The sequence below is a fragment of the Chelonia mydas genome, chromosome 9 (genome assembly GCF_015237465.2).
Source record: "Chelonia mydas isolate rCheMyd1 chromosome 9, rCheMyd1.pri.v2, whole genome shotgun sequence".
Lineage (NCBI taxonomy): Eukaryota > Metazoa > Chordata > Testudines > Cheloniidae > Chelonia > Chelonia mydas.
In genome coordinates, this window is record NC_057855.1 from 50,281,879 (window position 1) to 50,304,132 (window position 22,254).

Consider the following 22,254-nt stretch of genomic DNA (forward strand, 5'->3'; position numbering starts at 1 on the left):
TGGAATGGCATAACTCGGAGATATGCAGTGGTGTTGTAGCCATGTTGGTCCCAGGATATTAGAGACACAAGGTCTATGAGGTAACATCTGTTATTGGACCAACTTCTGGTGGTGAGAGAGACAAGCTTTCGAGCTGCACCAAGCTCTTCTTCAGCAGAAACTGGTCTCACACTTTGTCTCTCTGATAAGTCTCTAATGAGTTGGCCTGGCTTGGCTGAGGCTTCACTTCTGTTTATTCTGTTGATAATGGCAAAGACTGGTGTCTTTCACTCACTTCGGTGGCACTTCTGCGGCACGTACTTCAGTCGCTGATGGGCTTCGGCGGCATTTTGGCAGCGGGTACTTCTTTCTTCGTCGGCAAGATTTATTTTCTGCCGCCGAACGTGCCAGGTGAATGGAACAATTGAAAAGGCACTCCCCCTGCGGCGGTCCCGATATTTTGGATTTAGCATCTGGTCACCCTAATGTCTCCAGAGTTGGAGGGTCACTATATCTCATCCCCCAATAACTGGATGGTGTTGGTGGAGCGAGAAGCACTGATCCTTACATCCCCCAGCTGGTCCAAAAGAGAGAGACATTTAAACTGGTAACTCGTAATAGGCAGATGGGAAGGAGGGTAATTACATCAATGTCTGCCATTAGGCTCCATGGTTATTGCACTGGAAAGCTGTCAAATACCTTAGGATATATGGATTCATCACCAGAGCAAATGCATCGCAGGCTGGAATGTGTCAGTAGTCACTAGATGGCAACCACACACCCTCTGTGTGTGCTAAGTGCCTCTGCAGGCACCCCAGGCCTCAGCTCCGGGGGAGTGACCATGGTGATTCTCTTTCATGACTCTGAGGAGGGAGCCATCATGTTTGCCCCATGTGTTGCATTGCCTTGTGGCTCATGCCATACTTGCCACAAGCGACCTGGGAAAGTATATTTTCAAAACACTCAGTTTCGCCTACAAAGGGTTGGTAGAAATCTTGTGAGTGCTGGGGTTGTATACGTTCTTCTGCTCTGGGAAGCTGGGAAAGGCAGCATGGCAGATGCTTCCACAACTTGGAGACTTTCCCCACTATAGGCATTGAAATATGGACTAGACCTAAATCCTGTGCTCAGCCCTGGTATCCACCCCTTTCCCACCTTTCTGCTCTTCTTGGTCATCTCCATGCTGCTTTATGAGAGAGACTCTCACAAACTATGGAGATGGGGGCCACATAGACCCTAGACCAGGGGTTCTCAACCTGTGGCCCAATCAGCACACAGCTGTGGTCCATGTAACATCCTCAGGGTCATAAAAGTTGTATATATTTTGTGTGGATGCAGCCCACATAACACATAGAGAGCTGCATATGTGGCCCAAAATGGTAAATAAGTTGAGAAGCACTGTCCTAGACGGAGTTCAAAGGAAGAGGAGACACACTGAATACTGCTTTGGCTATTAATGTGCTGGGTATGGGTTTTGGAATCAGCAGCATCTGGTCTCTAGCCAGATAATAGGATTCAAAATGTAGATCTAGTCTGGGGAACTGAGATATTCTGAAAATCTGGCAGAAGACCTCATAATTGTGCTCCTCTCCTACTGAAAGAATGTATTTCTCTGAAACCGACCATATGCCAGCTCCTGGCATAATAAAGTTAATGTTGATGGGTGTGTGTGTGTGTGAAATTTGTATTTCACCTGCATTGTTAGGGTCAAGAGGGAGGAGTTGTTTAACATTTATACCATCTAAAGGCTTCAACCAGTTTGGGTCCTGTTGTACTCATTGCTGTACAAACGTAGAGTAAGTGACAGTCCCTGCCCCACGGAGCCGACAGTCTAAAAGTCAAGACGTAAACAGTTGGATAAGACAAACCAACAGACTGGGCTGGCGAGACGAAGTAACAAATCTAGTGTAATGCACATGCAATTTGTCCTTGCACCGTAGCAGTGTTCTCTTCTTGATGCCTGCCTCAGGTGGCAGATTTAATAATAAATTACACGTTTACGAAAGTAATTGGAAAAGAGCAATGCCCAGGAGAATAGCATTGTAGGCTCATCTCCAAGACACTGAACTGAGCTGGCTTCTACCTGTTTTAGCAATGGCTGATGCTGTCGGTCATCACTAAGATCATTGTGTAAAACAGTTTGTTCTCTCACGTTAGTGTCTGTCTGTTTATTTTTCTTTCAGTTTGGAAAGAACTGCAGCTGCACCTGAACTTGGGGGCCCTCAGACTCAGATGGCACTTTCCAGTGCCTTATGTATTTGTCCCTCCTTCCTAAGTGCCCCACCAGAGTAAAGACTGGCAGAGCGCAAGACTCGCTCATTTTGGGGAACCTTCGTGCCAAAGGCCTATTACCTTAATGTGGGGCTATCTCTTGGGGTCTGAGCAGAGCCATATGCTCAGGAAAGCAGCAAGCCCAGCCTCATCTGGGCTGGGTATCCCCTTTTTTTCTTGAATGTCACTTCTCTACTCCCTCGGTCCTCTGGAGGGAGAATACAGAGCAGAGTTCGCGACCTACTGAAAGTATTTGCTACATACGGAAAGTTTGCTACCTACAGAGAAACACCCACTTAATCAAGAATATGATCACAAGGCTGCCAGAAAAATACCTCATTTGTTAAAGCTAAAATGCTTTTGTTATCATTTCAACAGACGCTAGAGGCCTGGGGCAGCGTAGTAATTCCAGTTAACCTGTGACAGCCAAATTGAATTGCAGAGGGTTTGATCAGGGTCCTACCATCACCCTCCTCATCTTTGTAACCATTAGCTATCTCCATTGTTACTCCCCAGAGTCGCCAACCCCAAGCATTCAAAAATTATGGGTTGGATCCCCAAAATCACGAGCTTGGTTTAAAAAATCATGAGATATTTACAAACAAAATAAAATTGGGTTCTTTTTATTTCCTTCTGTCTTTTTAGGCTTCAGGGTGCCCCCGGGTCACATGTTCAAGCTTTTCAACAGATTTTTTTAAAAGGGAAGCTGAGATTCTCACATCATCACAGGACTCCAGGACCTAGGGCTTTAAGAAAAACACCAAATATTGCCAGACTTGTGATAAAATCACCAGACTTGTTAACACTGTCACACTGAACAAGGGACTTTCTTAGAATAAGGAAAACAGTACTGGCCCTAAACTTACTTTCTCTCTCCTTCTCTTCTTCACTGCAGAGCTCCTTCTTAGAACCTTCCAGGGCCCCTCCTGCCGAGCTTATGGGTACAGATTTAAAGAGATGCTGCACATACCTCCCATGAGAGTAGTAGCATAAATTTACCAAGTTCTAGAGTGATGACTAACTGGATGTTAAATGGTTCTGTTAAATAAATTCATGTTCTGAAATTTTAATACACAAATTCTCAAATAATGATAGCACTCATTTTTAATGGTGAGGGTAATTAACCATTGGAACAATTTACCTAGGGTAATGCTGGATTCTCCATCACTGGCAATTTTAAAATCAAAATTGGATGTTTTTCTAAAGGATCTGCTCTAGGAATAATTTTGGGGAAGTTCTCTGGCCTGTGTCATGCAGGAGGTCAGACTAGATGATCACTGTGGTTCCTTTTGGCCTTGAAATCTATGAATTTAAAGTTGGATTCATCCCTTCAATGCAAATAACTCTTTATATAACCTCAGTTCCATGATTCTCTTTTTTTTTCTGATCTACATAATTTATGACTGAAGGGTATGACCTGGTCTCATGCACTTACTGAAAAAGAAAACAATGGAGTTGGGGGAGGGTTAGCTCAGTGGTTTGAGCATTGGCCTGCTAAACCCAGGGTTGTGAGTTCAATCCTTGAGGGGGCCATTTAGGGATCTGGGACAAAAATTGGGGATTGGTCCTGCTTTAAGCAGGGGATTGGACTAGATGACCTCCTGAGGTCCCTTCCAACCCTGATATTCTATGAGTTTTCTGTTGATCTGAAGATGATGGAAGTGTAAATGTTACCATAGAATGTGCATCTCAAAATGGAGATGAGGAACTGGCAGAAGAGCTAGTGCCAAATGCCCTAGGTGACAGGTGGTGTCAGCTACAGACCTCCAAAAAGATTAAGTGTAATAAACAAAATAAAAATCAGCATGGAGGTGATTTATGCAGGTATGTAACTGGTATGATCTCGTTTTCTCACAGCTTTAAATTTCTATGGTGTTTGCTAGTCTGCGGGAGTAGTTGCCCATTTTGTTAGGCAAAGTTGCTGTAGCATGTTAAATAGGAGACATGCACTGTGCTCTTTCATGGAGACTTCAGTTTGATTTTTCTGAATACAAGTAATTCAGATTGAAATTAAATTGTCTTCTTTGTCTATTAAAATATGACATGGAAATTAGGAAAATCCTGTGATTACCTTTTTCCTGGCCAGCATGCATAGCTATGGAAAAGGAGAGAATGATGGTAATGAATATAATTAGAAGTTAAGGGATGTATGACACTGGTAAGGGAATCTAAAGATATCCATGAAATATCTATGGCAAACAGGGTTAAGGACAATAAAATAGAATTTTTTAATGTATCAGGAATAGAGCTGATTAGAAAAACTTTGATGGATCAGTTTCTGTCAGAAAATGCAGTTCTATTAAAATCAAAATGCCTCATGAAAAAAGGGAAAACGTTCTAATGTATATTAGATATTATAATACAAAATAAAGTCAAAAATTGAAATGTTTTGATCAGTCTGAGACAATTGTTTTCCTGAAATATTCTTTCATGTAGCCCTTTGAAATTTTTGAGTTTTGTTCCAAACATTCTCAGCACAGCTCTAATCAGGAACAAAACGAATCTAAGCAAGTATAAGTCCATTACCAAATGGAGATATTAAAATTGTCAATAATGATGCAGAAGAAGAAGAAGTGTTCCATATAAATGTCTGTTCTGTATGTGGAACCTAGCTAGAGGATGTATAAATGTCACATAATGATGATGAAATATTTTCTATTCCAACATTAATGATGGTGTTTGTTCTATTACTAGTAGTTCAGCTAGTAAAGTTAAAACAATTTAAATTAGCAAACAGGTCTGAATAATTTTCATCCATAAACTTTTAAAAAGTTTATCAAGGAGCTCTCTGGCCTGATGGTTTTAATAACTCTTGGAAAAGTGATGAAATTCCAGAGGATTCGATGAAAGTCAAAGTTTAGTCAAATGGGATGAGCCATATATTTATAGGTCAGTTAATCTGAAATCAGTTCCAGGTAAAATAATGAAATGGCAGTTACAAAATTATCAATAAAATATTAGAGGATGGCAATATAATTAATGCCAATTAGTATGGTTTCGTGGAAAATAAATCCTGTCAAATGTTATATACGTCTCTAAGAATTTTACAAGCCTGGATGATAAAGGTAACTGTGTTGATGTAATCTTCTTAGACTTCTGTGAGATGTTGGACTACAGCTGGTCAAAAAATGTTTTTTTTCCTCTGTAGAAAATTTTGTTTTCAACAGAAAATTGAAACCTGAAATATTTAGATTTAGAAATGCTGCTGTGGTGCCAACGGGGTATTGTAGCTTGGGTGTCTCATGCTCCCAGTCTCCTCTATAGGCCTGACTTCCTGGTTGGGCTGTACTTCCCATGATGCACCACAGCGTCCCCGCTCGGTGAAGGGAGGCAGAGCAGCATGGCAGCACCGCCGCATGGGCCACGATGCTTCATGGGAGATGAAGTCCAGCCGGGGAGTCTGGCCTGCCGAGAAAAATGGGGGCAAGAGGCTGCTGAACTACAACTCTCTTGAAGCTCCACAGCAGCATTTCAGAATAAAAGTATTTTGGTTTTCAGATGAAATGTTTCTGTTTTTGGCCAAAACCAGATTATTTTTTGGGGGGGGGCATTTTCTTTTACAATGAAAAGTTGAAATTTTCAGCAACAAGGAGTCACTTCTGCAAAAAAATAAAAATCAAAATTATTTAGTGGAAACCTAAATTTCCATAGAGAAATGGTTTTCATGGAATTTTTTGACCAGCTATTTAGTACCACGCAGCATCCTGGTTAAAAAATGAGCAGTTATGTAAAATTAAGCTGGCTCATATGAAATAGATTGAAAACTGTCTAACTGATTGATCTCAAAACAGAATTGTTAATGGGGAATCATCAATGAGTGGGGGTGTTTTTAGTGACCCCACTAATTCTTGGTGTAACTCTTCAATATTTTTATCAATGACTTATAACAGGGGTGGCCAACCTGAGCCTAACCCACCGGCAGCCCTGCTGATCAGCGCCTCCCACTCCCTCCCCCACCTCCCGATCAGCTGTTTCATGGTGTGCAGGAGGCTCTGCGGGGGAGGGGGAGGAGCGAGGGCACAGCAGGCTCAGGGGAGGGGGCGTGAAAGGGGTGGAGTGGGGGCTGGGCCTATGGCAGAGCCAGGGGTTGAGCAGTGAGCACCCCCCGGCACATTGGAAAGTTGGCACCTGTAGCTCCAGCCCCGGAGTCGGTGCCTATACAAGGAGCCGCATATTAACTTCTGAAGAGCCGCATGTAGCTCCGGAGCCACAGATTGGCCACCCCTGATTTATAAGAATATACAAAATTATTGCTTCTAAAGTTTGTAGACAAACTAATGATGAGGACAGATTGCTGGTACAGAGCAACCTGGATCACTTGGTAATCCGGATGTGATCAAATAACATGTGCTTTAATTACATCAAATGGAAGGTCAAATGTTTAGGAACAAAGATTGGACGTACTTGTGGATGGGGAAAGGTATCCTGGAAAGCAATGAATCTGAAAATGCTTTAGGGGTCATTGTATATAATCAGCTTAACATGTACTCACCATTGTAAGACTGTGGCAAAAAGAAATAGCATGTTGTTTGTGTGCTTTAACAGGCAATACTGAATAGGACCAAGGAGAATACACATACAGAATTGGTGAGATCACTACTGTGTCCAGTTCTGGTGTCCACACTTTAAGATGAATATTGACAAACTGAAGAGTGCTCAAAGAAGAGCTACCTGAGGTCTAGAAAACACACCTTACAGGGAGACTTAAGGAGCTCAATTTATTTAGGTTCTCAAAGAGAAGTTTCAGAGATGATGTGATTGTGGCCCATCAGTACTTACACAGGGAGAAGATATCTGAGACTAGAGGGATCTTTGCTGTAGTAGACAAAGACACATCGAGATCCCATGGAGGGAATGAAGCTTGATAAATTCCAAAAATAAGATGCAACTTTTAAACAGTTGGGATAATTAACCATTGGAAGAGCTTTGGAGAGTGGTAAATCCCTTGTCACTTTAATGTATTTTAATTCAAAATTGGAATGCCTTTCTAAAGGTACACACTACTTCAACTATAACTCACTGGGCTCCACGGTGTCATGCACAGGGTGTGGATAATAATCCCCTCTACTTCAGGAATCACGGGGACGGGGCGGGAAACTTTCTGGCCTGTATTATGCAGGAAGTCAGACTATGTGACCCAACTTGTCCCGGCTGGCCTTAGAACCTATTGGTGTGAATGATTAGTTTTTAGTTAATTTTTGAGACAAGCCTTTGTTTCCCTTAGATAGATCTCCAGATATGCCTTTGGCATTGTACAGCTGGGCATGTTTCCCTGACACGATAGAAGAAGCTAGTCATACAGCAATCACATAAAGGTCGAGTGTTTAATACAGATTTATAAATCAGATCTCCTGCTATAGCAATATCCAACTTAGTACTAATAATACCAGAGTGAAAGCCACCCCACTGACGCCCCACTTAAGTTCTCAAAGTAGGACCTAAATGGGAATCCAGTAGTGGTGTATTGCTCATGGATGTGATCACCAAACTGCTTGGAGTCCTTATCTGGAGTTAACACTTGGTTTCCAGCAGTGATGGGATGATATGCTCAACCACCTTGATTCTCAGGCTTCCACCCTTCCCTGGAGATACTCGTACAAATCGCAGCTCGGCTTCTAAAAGATTGAAAACTGAAGCCATTTCCTAAATTTGGGATCCCTCCTTACATCTTGCTTGGGCTGATAAATGCAGAGAGATTCCACTCTCTTAACATAACCTCCTGGCTTGACAGAAGTGGCTGTGCCTCCAGGTGATTTCAGGAGCTTTCGTTAGTGTGGAAATAAACAGACCAGAAATAATGAAACTTGGGTATCTAAATACACAAATCAATCCATGGGCAGTTTCTTTCTTCCTTTCTCGCCAATTCTTCCTTTTATCTTTCCCCCTCTTCTTACATTTCTCTTTTCCTCCCTTTCTTTCTCTCTTCCTTTCACTCTTGTTTTCCCTTCTGTCTGTTCTTTCTGGCAGGTGTCAGCCTTTCTTGCCACAAATCAAACCCATTAGGAACTCTGCAGGGATCCTTGCCAATGGCCTCTCTTTGTGAACTGGCTGGCTTTTTTTTTTAATCTGCAGTGTTCCCCATTATATTGCCATTGATGTAATAGTCCACCATGAATTTTACTGCCTGTCAAACAACAGCACAATTATTTTGAGTTCTATTGAGGAAAGGCTTGACACTCCAGCCTTGATCACTTCCCACTTTTCACTGGAGGGAGCCCCATTGCCAGAGGACACTCAGCTATCACCTTGTCAGCATGATATTCTGTGAGCTTGTTTTAATTCAGCATCATGGTGATGGAACTCATTAACAACCAGCTGATAGCAGCTGTTTAAATCTGGTGCTGGTAAGAATGGTTAAAGCTCTTTTGTGGTTTTAAAAACTCATGCACAAGCCAGATTGGCATATGAGTCATTTTTTATATCAGTTCTGTGTCCATGGCCCCGATCCTGCAGGGTGCTCAGAACTCCTGTGTGGTTAGCATCTTTCACCTTATCATAACCGCACAGGAGTGCGCCATGCCTGGCAGGATCAAACATCATCCATATAAGTTTCCCAGCAATGTACAAACAGCTGTGCTTGACCCTAATCAACACTCAGCAAGCTCCTTACTCAGTGCACTACGTGGGTTACACCTTCATTTGAAATGACCATCAGATCAAAGAGCTTTTTTCCCATCGTCTTGCACCTTGTTGAATTACTGTGATTTCCATCTCAAGAACTGTTGTGTTAGGTGCTGTACGTTCACATAGTAACAGACAGTGCATACCCCAAAGAGCATACACTCTAAATAGACAAAGGAAACATAATTATTCCTTCAGTAGGGAGTTGTGGCACAGAGAGATTAAGGCCCAGGTGCACAAAGGTATTTAGGCTCCTAACTTCCAATGAAATCCATGGACATTAGGAACCTAAATCCTTTTGTAGGTCTGGCCCTTAAAGTGACTTGTCTTAGGTCACACAGAGAGGCTGAGATGGAACAGGGAACTAAACCCAGAGTCTTAGTTCAGTGCCCTAATCATAAGAATGTGCTTCCCTTCCCCCGCTGAAGAGCGGTGCCCTGTAGTTCTACAGCCTGTGAAATACCATCTCACAGTATTTTAAAACAGATCCTTCCATCTTATTATAATTATTATTAGCGTCACAAGTGTCAATGTGCTTTTCTCTGAGCAACCTTGCTAAAACATGACCGATTCATGCAGTTAGTGCTCTGTGGCGGACACCCGTGGCGGAGATTAGTTCTCGGGGGGTGACGATTTTCAGCTCTCCTGGGACCCAGTTTTCCAATTGCTGCATGAAATCAAGTTGGTGGCTCTATCCAGGCATCCCTTGGAGTGCAGGAATCCACGCTGCGCAGCCCCCATTCGCAGGTTCAGTAGAGTCGGCAGTCTGGTCCTGAGCAGACACCAGCCTTTAGCCCAAGAAGAGCAACCGGTCACTGCGGGGCCATCATCCTTGGCAAGCTCTTAGACTCCTGGACCAGCCCTCTGTCCCTGAGCTGAAGGAGGAGGATACAACTGGGTGACAAATGCTGACTATAGAGATCAAGGTACATAGCCTAGATAAGCAACGTCCTCTTGTCCCGCATGTGGCCAAAGTGGAAAAGTTATTAATGTACGGCTTTACCATTCCCTTCCAGGGAGCTTGGCGCCCCGCTGCAGCTGGGGGCCTCGCACATTGTTAGCAAGGCCGGATCTAGTTTGAAGCACAGGGAGTAGTTGCCTGTTGCTCCTAGTTAGTATGAAAAGCACCGAGCTAGATTAATCCATGGTGTAGCCTCCATTGAATTCAGTGCCCCAGGCGTGAGCATGGTCCATTGCACAGAGAACTCTGGGGAAATTGTATATTGCAGCTGGCTGCTTGTCTTGTACACAAGGTCGGGAGGAAAGGGCCTATTCCTGCTCCCACTGACCTATTGTGGCTTGCGACTGGAGCAGGAGCGGTCCCAAAGCCTGCAACATCCATCGCTTGCTTGAACCTTCATGAGCACAGAGCAATGATCAAGTTCAAAATGCTGAGGGCTGCCCCCTCTGGTATGTGATGAATAGGCACCGTGTCCTGTTTTGGACAGGACAAAATAATTAGGTGGCAACAAAGTGTATTGCCTGCAGCCCTGTGAAGCTCGTTCAGCCGTCTGCTGCTATTTACTCAACATGCCATCTCTTTTATTAAACCTAAATGGAGCGCTGCGGAGACACTACATATCCCAGCGTCATGCAAGCTGGGCACACAGTGACAGTTAGCACAGATAACTGAGCAGCCGTCTCCTCCCTGGGTGTGCGTGGAAGAGTGATGTCCTGTTCCGAGAGCACATGGGCACATCTCCTGGCAATGGGACGGTGTGTATGTGTGTGTGTGTGTGTGGCCCGGATCCTTAGAGAGACTTGGCAGCCTTTACTCAGTGAGATCTCTAAGGACCTGTGGGTGACTCCTAATGCCCAAGGTAAGTTCAATGCAAGCTTTTCTTACTCTGACAGGGGTATCAGAGCTCCATTAAGAGGTATTTTCTGAAGACGTGTTCTACGCCATGTGTCCTGCTCTAGTCCCTGGGAAGAGAAAGCTACAGAAGCATATTTGTGCTTTGAACGATTATATCCCTGATCCTTGGCTGCACTGAGGAGCACACGACACGAATCAGGAGGGAGTGTTCACCCTCTTTGCCCTCCCCTCGGCTGGGCCAGTCTTCCTGGTGGCTCTAAATCTTGCTGGTTGACGATGGCCCCACAAGGCTGCTACTGCAGCTGGGGATAGTGAGAGCACAGGGAAGCCCTGAATATGTCTCCCATTCTCCTAGCCATGCCCCCAGGCCAGCTGCAGTGGTGTGGGAGTCACCAGTGGGGTCCTGCAATGGGGGATGCCCCCAGGATCAGCTTTGGTGGCTCTAACACCAAAGGCCTCTCCACTAACTGCTGAGCTCAGTTCTTGGACATGGTTGGCTTTCTGTCCCTTGATCGTCCATATCCCTGCTTTATAGCCACCACATACACCACACCATGCACCGTCACTCACACAACTCAGTCACTTGCTCGCACACACACACAAAAACTTAGAAACAAACATGAATTACAAAAATACCCCAATACTGAATCTAGCTATTTCTGATCACACACAAAGGACACTACAAGGACATTGTTAAGGTTGCAAAGTCAAGCCCTCAAATGTCAGGACCTGGAACAATTGAGGAAACCCATGCAACCTTTATTCAACCCCTTGTGTGTGTGTATCAAAACACAGTCTTTAATAACATGCTCATCTCCTTTTGTTCCCAAAGCCGCCTGACCTCAGTCCATTTATAGGATGGCTAGTGCTCACTTAGGCCTAGACAAACAAAAGGACTTAGGCACTCCAGTTGCTCTGTTAGGCACGCCAGTCTTAGTTTCGGGATCATTGTGATCCACAAAGGTCCCACTGAAACTGTAGGTACCCAAACTCACCCGCTGCCTAAATTTTCAAGATGAAAGGTCTGGAGGCACTTCTGCTTCTACCTCTGGGCTGCTACCATCCTCTAAGCACATGGGCGCCTATCTCCCACCTCAGCTCCAGAATGACTCACAAACCAGGGGAAGACAGGTGTTTGGCTGGCTAACTGGCATGCAGGGCCTGATCAGACAGGTGTGCCAAGAGACTTCCTACTATATTGGGTCCCATTAAAAATCCAGCCAGAGGAGGTGCTCACCTTATAACTTTTAGCCTAGTGGGTAGGGCTCTCCCCTGGGATGTGGGAGACACAGGTTCAGTTCCCCCCTCAGACTAGATGATCATAATGGTCCCTTCTGACCTTAAAATCTATGATTCTATGATGGGGAAACAGGATTTGAAGAGGTGGTCGAAGCATGAAGGGGCATACAAATGTTTAGTGCATCTGGCACATAAATACCTTGCAACGCTGGCTACAGAAGTGCCATGCAAACAATTGTTCTCGCTCTCAGGTGACATTATAAATAAGAAGCTGGCAGCATTATCTCCAGTAAATGTAAACAAACTTGGTTGTCTTAGCTATTGGCTGAACAAGAAGTAGGACGGAGTGGGCTTGTCAGTTTTACGTTGTTTTCTTTTTGAGTGCAATTATGTAAAAAATAAATTCTACATTGGTAAGTTGCACTTTCACAATAAAGAGATTGCACTACAGTACTTGTATGAGGTGAATTGAAAAATACTATTTCTTTTGTTTATCTTTTTACAGTGCAAATATTTGTAATCAGAAATAATAATATAAAGTGAGTACTGTACACTTTGTATTCTGTGTTGTAATTGAAATAAATATATTTGAAAATGTAGAAAACATCCAAAAATATTTAAATAAAAGGTATTCTATTATTGTTTAACAGTGCGATTAAAATTGCAATTCATCATGATTATATTTTTAATCTCGGGATTACTTTTTAAAATTGTTTGACAGCTCTTGTTTAAGCCACATACATTTATTAAACATTAACTGCAAACAAGTAAGGGAAAAACTGAAAAGGCTAAAGGGACAAGGAACCCCACAGGAGGGACATGGGTACACTGCAAACAACAGTCTCTGGGACTCAAGTAAGTTCACAGCCTTTTCCTTACATGTCCCAGGCCTCCTGACCAGGCCCTGACTCTGCTGTGGTGATACCAGGGTCAGACACCTCAGGCTCTAGTAGGGTGACCACCTTTTCCAAATGCAAAAATGGGACACATGCAGGAGCCCCGCCCCCCTCCATAGCCCCACTTCCTGCTCCTCTTCCCCCGGAGGCCCCACCCCCTGGCCAGTCCAGGAGTCAGAGCCAGGGCATGATAAGAACTGCCCAGGGAGCCTGGGCTGCTGTGGGGAGCCCTGAATCCTCCACTTACCCTGCGTGGGGGGTTGGGGTACCTGAAAGCAGCTCCTATCCTGTGTCCCTGCCCCCTGGAGCATGCCACCCAGGACAGATGAAGGGTTTGGGGCTCCCTTCATTGGCCTGGGTTCCTTGGAAGGCTCTTACCACGGCCCAGCTCCAGCTTCCAGCCTGGCCAGGGGGCCGGGCCTCAGAAGGAGAGGAGGAGTGGGGGCCGGGGCCTCGTGGCAAAGGGGGGGGAGGGCTAAGGCCCCCCCCAACCAGGAAGAGGCGAGTGCTGTCCCTGAGCCTCGGGCAGACACAGAGTGGCGCCACAGGGAATCCGGGACAAATGCTGTCCTGGAGCCATCCAGCCCAGGACCGGAACTAGAACTCTGCATTTCAGGACTGTCCCACCCAATTAGGGATGGGTGGTCACCCCAGGGTCCAGGTGGCACTTCTCCCCAGTGTTGGCCCTCCCGTTGGGTTTGCATCCTTCCTCTCTGAGTCTAGTTTTCAAGGGCCTTTTGTCTGGTGACGTCTCCCTGCATTGGGCCTTCTCTGTCCGGTGTCCCCACCTTGCTCGCCCCAGCCACTCACTGTGCTTGGCCCCAATTTTACTGGTGGCACAGCAGGCCTACTGCTCTCCCAGTTCTGGGCCTATGGCTCCCTGCTGTAGCTAGGTCCTGGCTCACCTTTGGTGCAGCTAGTCTCTGCTGCTCCAGCTTCCGGCCCTGGGCTGCTGCTCTGGTTCTGGCCTTCTCTCTGCAGTGTGTCCTCTTTCTTCACTCACACTTGACACTGCAGGAGTCACCAAGAAATTCAACCTTTTCAGTTTGAAGTCCCTGAAGTGCCTCTTATTTGACCAAATCTCCCTACCCTTAGGGCCTTGGTTCTTAGATAGACTGCATGGGTGGGCATTTCATACCCATCCTGCTAGGGACAGTCAGTTAATTGCTCCATAGACAGGTTTGCAGCCAGTTTTTCATTCCAAGCCCAATATCAGACCCTTTCTATATTCCTAAAAACATCTGCTCTGCTCAAAATTTTGCTTGTGTGGTCTTTAACCAGAGAATATTGATGGCAATTTTGCAAAGACTTGGACAAGCTATTTCTGGGATATCAACCATAGGGGAAAAAAGTTTTGTTTACCATCTGAAAATTATTTTTGTTCTCTTTTATCATGTCACCTCCCCAGAACAGTTGCTGACCAAGCTGAGGAAATAAAACCCCTGCTAATGAACTTTAGGATTTGTGTCAGCCTGCTGACAGATTTCACTCAAAGCTCTTCAAAGGTCAGGGTATGGAAACAATACTAAATACAGTTCATGAATATTCTAAACCAAAAAACTTTGCTAAACTTGTGTTAAGGTTGAAAAAATAATTGATCCTATAACTTAAAGAAGGGGGGCAAAAATTGTAGTTGAAAAAACCCAAATAGAATATTATTGGAAATTTCAAAGTAAGATTCAACTTTAAAACATCTCAGTATTTGAAAATACGTAAATTCTAAGTAGCTTAACTCTGCCTCCATGATCCCCACTAAGCAGAATCTTCATTCAGGGAAGAAATTTAATCAAACGAAGTTCAACTGGAGATAACCTATAGGCAAATGTGTCTAGAGGTGCATGAATTGTCATGTCAGTTGTGACTCAGTCTAGTTGGTATATGTGGGATCATGTGCAAAGTAACACTTGCTTAGTAACTGACTCTGGTGTTGTTATTCAAGGAAATGCCTTGTAAGAAGTTACGTCTCTTAGGAAATACACACCCTAACCATAAGCAGTGGCTATAATTTCAAATGTTCTCCAAGACTGCATACTTCTTAAAGTCCCTAGCCACTGGATTTACCAGCTGATAAAAGGAAATCCTTTTTTTCACATAGAATCACAGAGTCATAGGACTGGAAGGGGTTTTGAGAGGTCATCTAGTCCAGACCTACGGACTGAGGCAGGACTCAATATTATCTAGACCATTCCTGCCAGATGTTTGTCTAACCTGCTCTTAAAACCCCCCCACAATGGAGATTCAACAACCCCTTGGCAATTTGGTCCAGTGCTCAGCCACCCTTACAGTTAGGAAGTTTATCTGAATGTCTAACTAAATCTCCCATGCTGCAATTTAAGCCCATTGCTTCTTGTCTTGTCCTCAGTGGTTAAGGAGAACAATTTATCCTCCTCCTCTCTATAATAGCCATTACATACTTGAAGATTGTTATATGCCCCCTCAGCCTTCTCTTCTTCAGACTAAACAAATCCAGTTTTTTAAGTCTTTCCATATAGATCATGTTTTCTAGATCTTTAATCATTTTTGTTGCTCTCCTCTGGACTTTTTTCAATTTGTCCACATCTTTACTTAAGTGTGGTGCTCAGAACTGGACACAATTCTCCAGCTGAGGCCTTATCAGGGCTGGATAGAGGGGAAGAATGATTTCATGTGTCTTGCTTACAACACTCCTGCTAATGCATCCCAGAATGATGTTCGCTTTTTTTTGCAACAGTATGACATTGTTGACTCCATATTTAATTTGTGATTCACTGTAACCCCAGATCCTTTTCTGCAGTACTCCTTCCTAGGCAGTCATTTCCCCTTTTGTATGTGTGTAATTGATTACTCCTTTCTAAGTGTAGTGTCCTTATTGAATTTCATCCTATTTGTTTCAGAGCATTTCTCCAGGTTGTCAAGATCATTTTGAATTCTAATCCTGTCCTCCAAAGCGTTTGCAACCCCTTCCAGTGTGGTATCATCCGCAAACTTTGTAAGTGTACTCTCTATGCCATTATCCAAATCATTTATGAAGATATTGAACAGAACTGAACCCAGGGCAGATTCCTGTGAGACCCCACTTGAAATGCCCTTCCAGCTGGATTATAAACTGTTTTTAACTATTCTCTGAGTATGCTTTTCCAACCACTTGTGCACCCACCTTATAGTAAGTTCACCTACGCTATATTTCTTTAGTTTGTTTATAGAAGGTCTTGAGAGACAGCATAAAAAGCCTTTCTAAAGTAGAGAGATAACACACAAGCAGCCAGGAAACTCATTGCCATTGTCCACTGAAGCCAAGAGTCTAGTAGGTTTCAAATAGGGACTGGACATTTATATGGACAACAAGAACATCCGGAATTGCAATATTAGGGATTAAAAAGAAGAAGAGTTTTGGAAAGGATACAAATCCTCATATAATGGGGGCTAGGAAGAAACCACTCCTCACCATGGGCAAATTATTCCATAATGGATTATTACTGGATTTTTTGCACCTTTCTCTGAAGCAGCTAGTATTGGCCACTGTCAGCGACTGGATCATAGCCTAGGTGGTCTATGGGTTTGATCTGGTCTGATAATTCCTCTCTTCTTAATGTTCCACAGATTCACGATGAAGTGAAGTTCTGGAACAGCCTTCTACATGGAGCGGTGGTGGCAAAAAAACTAACTTGTTTCAAGACTAAGCTTGTTAAATATATGGAGGGGTTAGTATGATGAGACTGCCTACAATGGCATATGACCAATCTGCAATTGCTATTAGCAGATACCTCCTATTGTGGGAGATGAGACACTATATGGGGAGAGCTCTGAGTTACTACAGAGAATTCTTTCCCAGGTGTCTGGCTGGTGGGTCTCACCCACATGCTCAGGGTCCAACTGATCACCATATTTGCGGTTGGGAAAGAGTTTTCCCCCAGGACAAATTGGCAGAGACACTGCGGATTTTTTGCCTTCCTCTTCAGCATGGAGCACAGGTCATTTGCTCATTTGAACTAGAGTAAATGGTGGAGTCTCTGTAACTTTAAGTCTTTACATCAAGATTTGAGGACTTCAGTACCTCAGCCAGGGGTTCTGGGCCCACTGCAAGAGTGGGTGGGTGAGGTTGTGTGTCCTGTGATGTGCAGGAGGTCAGACTTTGATGATCATGACAGTACCTTCTGGCCATAAAGTCTATGACGAAGTGCCCAGTCCCAACAATTCCTGGATTAAAAGATTCCTGATTAATTCTCTAAGGAATGTGTTCTCATACAGAGCAGCTAGCATGAAGCTTGTCAGCGCTGACAGACAATACACAGCCTGAGGAAATAGGGTTCCAGAGTAAGATTGTTCAGGGTAAGTGTGAAGAATGAGGATTTTCCCTTGTAATGTTGTATGTGAGTCTTACTGTTGAGCCTATGTGAGTTTTACTGTTTTGCATGAATACGGTGTGTGCCTCAGTTTCCCTGTGTGCTGCACCAATACCTCAGTGGTGGTAATGGGGTTTGTGACTTTTGCTGAGACCTCTGGGGCAGGTGAGGCTGCTCCAGCTGCCTGCACATATACTGTGACCAGTGCCCTTTGTAACCTGAGACCCAGGAGGGTGATGCAACCATGTGACGACCAGGTCACTCTTTGCCCAGGAAGCGAGACAAAAACAAGGAGGAGGAGCAACGGGGAATCTGAGGTCGGGTCGCTGGAAGCTGGCAGTCTGCTTAGGAGCACTGGAAGAGGGGGAGTCCAGGACGTCTGGCCCAGGACTCCCCAAGATGGACTTGGCTGAAAGTCACTATTTCTGTGCTAACAAGTTCTGGTCTACGCTGTATTCCTGTTGATTAATAAACCTTCTGTTTTACTGGCTGGCTGAGAGTCATGTCTGACTGCGGAGTTGGGGTGCAGGGCCCTCTGGCTTCCCCAGGAGCCCCACCCGGACGGACTCACTGCGGGAAGCGGATGCTGAATGCTCTGAGGTCAGATCCAGGAAGGCCAAAGCTGTGTAAGCGTCTTGCCCTGGTGACAGTATGCTCAGAGAGAGGAGGCATGCTCCCCCAGAGTCCTGAGTGGCTTCATACGGAGTAGTTCCAGAGCATTGGCCGGTGACTCCATGACAGTAAGTTTATTGTGAATATCAGTTTCTGGTGCACAAGCTGGGTAAGGTAATATCTTTTACTGAACCAACTTCTGTTGATGAGGGAGACAAGCTTTCGAGTGTACAGGGAGCTCTTGGAGTCTGGGAAAGGTACTCAGAATGTCACAGATAAATACAAGGTGGGACAGGTAGCTTAGCACCTCAGCTGCTGTAAATTGGTTCACCTTCAGTGAAGCTACATGGACATTCTGAGGCAAAACAGTCATTTTGGTTTTGTTTTGAATTGAAATTTACATTTCAGTTTTGTGTTCCAAATCTCCCAACTTAAAAATTTAATTTTCCCGCCATTTTTCTTTTTACCATTGAGTGCAATAAAATGAAGCATGTCCAGATTTTGGGGGGATTTCCCCTCCCTCTTTTTTCCTTTTTCCAATGTGTAAATTTTCAAAACTTGCTGAACTTCAGAAAAGTTAGAGGGGCAAAAGTAACTCGGAAACAAAGATAATGTGTGTGTAGGGAACCTCTGGCTACCACTCGTATTGCACACAGTGACCAATAGGAAAAAAGGGAGAAGTGGGAGAAAATGGGGTAAATGACAAATCAACAGTTTTAACTTTCCAAATTTTGAATTTTTTTCAAACTTTCCCCCAAACAATATTTTATGAAAAATGTCAAAAATATTAAAAATTGTTCAATTTCAAACCCTGCAAACTGGAAACAACATTGATGTGTCAAAAGTTTTTTGCAAAATTGTTTTCCATTTTTGGAGGATTTACACCAGATGAAGATCTTGTCCTGACTTTTTAAGAAAAATAATCACAGAATGTCCTTGCTTTCTACAGGCTGGGGCTTTCCCCTTGAATTACAACAGCCTTTTCCAGTTTATTTTCCCCAATAAATTACTGATACTTTCTGAACCTTAACTACAGGTTTTTTTTAACTTAATATAGAGATGGGAGTTGAAATTTCATAGGAGGACAGTATTGCTGTGTGGGTTTGTTTGGGATAGAAGGCCCAGTCTGGTATGTACTTGGTGATCAAAGATCTTACAAGCCACTAGGACACTGGAGATTATGGGCACACTTATGGCTTTTCCACAAACTCTGTATATGGGGCAGTACATGGCGGGTCTGTTCCAGGAACAGATCTGGACCCAGATTATGCCCCAGAGGCTCACAATCTGCTTCCCAGCCTCCCTCTGCTGCAGAGGACAATTACCCTGTACCACTTCCCCCAGTACATCAGCACAGCCTGCTGTGCTGTGGTTTGAGTACAGAGACAAGGCTCCATCCACTTCCTGCCCACATGCACAGGAGAGGATGGTTTGATCCCTTGGAAATTGCTCCCCGCCAGCTCCCTGCTACTTGTGTTGTGGGTATGCAGCATGAGGGATCATCCTGCCTCTGTGCCTGGGCCTAGCAGTAAAGGCAGCTCAAAGAGCTTTCCTTGAACTCAAATAGTGGTGGGCTCTCGTACATTTGGGTCAGAAAGTCCCAGATTCACTCCCCACTGACAACTCTGGTGTCTTAATGTGTATGGGCCCGGTCTGTTATAAAATGGCACATCAGATGGGACCTGACTCCTCTTGACCTCAGATGCTCAGGATAAGCATGTCTAACAGGGAGCGGAAGGCATGTGATCATGGGCCTCTCTTGTGGCTCCTCCAATAACTACTGCTATAAGCTGGCTGAAGGAGCTTTTCTCTTTTCTCTCAAAGGGCAGGGTCGAGTTGCTTTTTGGCACTGATGGTCCCAAGTTCAATTCCCTGTTGGCGACCCCTAGTGTCTATGTTTACAAAGCCACAGTTGGTTGCAGCAGGAAGTTTCCGTCTGCGCTGAGTACAGGTGGCTGGAGGGATTTCTTTAAGGGCAGTTATTCCGTTGTCATTTTTCAGATGGCATAATAGTAAAAGCCTCTATTTCAATAGTCCAGCGAGTGTTTTGCAGTCAGGCCCCTTGCTCCGCTCTGCTACCATGGAGGCTGCTGAGCGGAAATGTGCTATTCCTGGTGGCTCAGTTGGGAAAGAGTGCATAGTTCAGTGTGTCATATGCTAGATCCTCCTTTGCCATGGTGCCCATGAGCTGCCCGAAAGACTGCAGTGATGGAGGTATGGATCGATAGCTGCTATTTTGGCTCTGCTGGACAGAGGCAACGTGGAGTTATTGGGTCTAGGACACTTGCAGTAGATTGATTATGAGCTCAAGTTTCCTAGACGATGCCATGAAACTTGTGGTCTCAGAATGTATTTTTGCAAGCAATCAGCACAAATTTCACTCTTTTATGGCTTGAAAACTTGAAGGTGTAGTGAACACGTGAGTTATAGAATCATAGAAGATTAGGGTTGGAAGAGACCTCAAGAGGTCATCTAGTCCAACCTCCTGCTCAAAGCAGGACCAACAGCAACATCCCAGCCAGGGCTTTGTCAAGCTGGGCCTTAAAAACCTCTAAGGATGGAGATTCCACCACCTCCCTAGGTAACCCATTCCAGTGCTTCACCACCCTCCTAGTGAAATAGTGTTTCCTAATATCCAACCTAGACCTCCCCAACTGCAACTTGAGACAATTGCTCCTTGTTCTGTCATCTGCCACCACTGAGAACAGTCTAATCCATCCTCTTTGGAACCCCCTTTCAGGTAGTTGAAGGCTGCTATCAAATCCCCGCCTCTCTCTTCTCTTCTGCAGACTAAATAATCCCAGTTCCCTCAGCCTCTCCTCGTAAGTCATGTGCCCTAGCCCCCTGATCATTTTTGTTGCCCTCCGCTGGACTCTCTCCAATTTGTCCACATCCTTTCTGTAGTGGGGGCCCAAAACTGGATGCAGCAATACTCTAGATATGGCCTCACCAGTGCTGCATAGAGGGGAATAATCACTTCCCTCAATCTGCTGGCAATGCTCCTACTAATGCAGCCCAATATAACGTTAGCCTTCTTGGCAACAAGGGCACACTGTTGACTCTCATCCAGCTTCTCATCCACTGTAATCCCCAGCTCCTTTTCTGCAGGACTGCAGCTTAGTCAGTCGGTCCCCAGCCTGTAGCAGTGCATGGGATTCTTCCATCCTAAGTGCAGGACTCTGCAGTTGTCCATGTTGAACCTCATCAGATTTCTTTTGGCCCAATCCTCCAATTTGTCTAGGTCACTCTGGACACGTTTTCAAACCCGTGTGATTATGTGTGGGCACGCAGGCTCCTTAGCAGAACCCAAGAGTTTGCCACTGAAATCAGTGTAGACAGAGCGCCGCAAAAGTACTACTTTCCCACTTCTGATATTCCTGGGGACCACAAGCAGGGTTGCTGTTAAGACTTGTATTTGCTGTCAGAGCTGCATCATTGTGAACATCTGAGCCTAAGCAAATCCCACCCTAATGTGTAAATGTGACAGTTGCCATCTTGGCCGACACACCAGGGATTGATGGAAAGAACCAATCCTCTGCAGGTGGGGGCTGTAACAACTCATATTCTCTGTTGATTGGCACAGAGGGACTTAAAAAGATTTAGGGGGAGTCATGGTGGATAATCAGCTGAACGTGAACTCCCAGTGAGATGGTGTGGCCAAAAGGGCTATTGTGATCCTAATGCATAAACGGGGAAACTTGAGTAGGAGTAGAGAGCTTATTTTACCTCTGTATTTAGCATTGGTGCAACTGCTTCTGGAATCCTGTGTCCAGTTCTGGTGTCCACAATTCAAGAAAGTTGTTGATAAATTGAAGAGGGTTCAAAAAAGAGCCACGAAAATGATTAAACAATTGGGAAATATGCCTTAATGTGATAGACTCAAGGAGCTCAGTCTATTTAGCTTAACAAAGAGGAGGGCAAGGGGTGACTTGATTATTGTCTGTGGGTGCATCTACATTGCAAAAAAGAGCCATGGTAGAAAGTCTCAGAGCCTGGGTCAACAGATTTGGGCTCAAGGGGCTTGCAAAAGGGCTAAAAATAACAGTGTGGATGCTCCTATTTGGCTTGAGTCTGGGCTTTGAGACCAATCAAGGTGGGAAGGTTTCAGAGCCTGGGTTCCAGCCTGAATGGGAACATCTACGCTGTTATTTTTAGGCTAGTAACCTGGCTCTGAGACTTGCTACCATGGGTCTTGTTTTGAAGTGTAGACATACCCTATAAACACCTACATGGGAACACAAATTTGATAATAGAGAGTTCTTCAGTCTAGCAGACAAAGGTATAATAGGAACAAATGGCTGGAAGTTGAAGCTAAACATATTCAAACTAGAAATAAGGTGCAATTTTTTAACAGTGAAGCATTTTACCACTGGAACGATTCACCCAGGGTAAGTGGTAGATTCTCTCCATCACTGGCAATTTTAAAATCAAGATTATTAGTTCAAGCACAGCGATAGGACTGGAAGCAGGAACTAACACAGAGAAGTCCTGTGGCCTG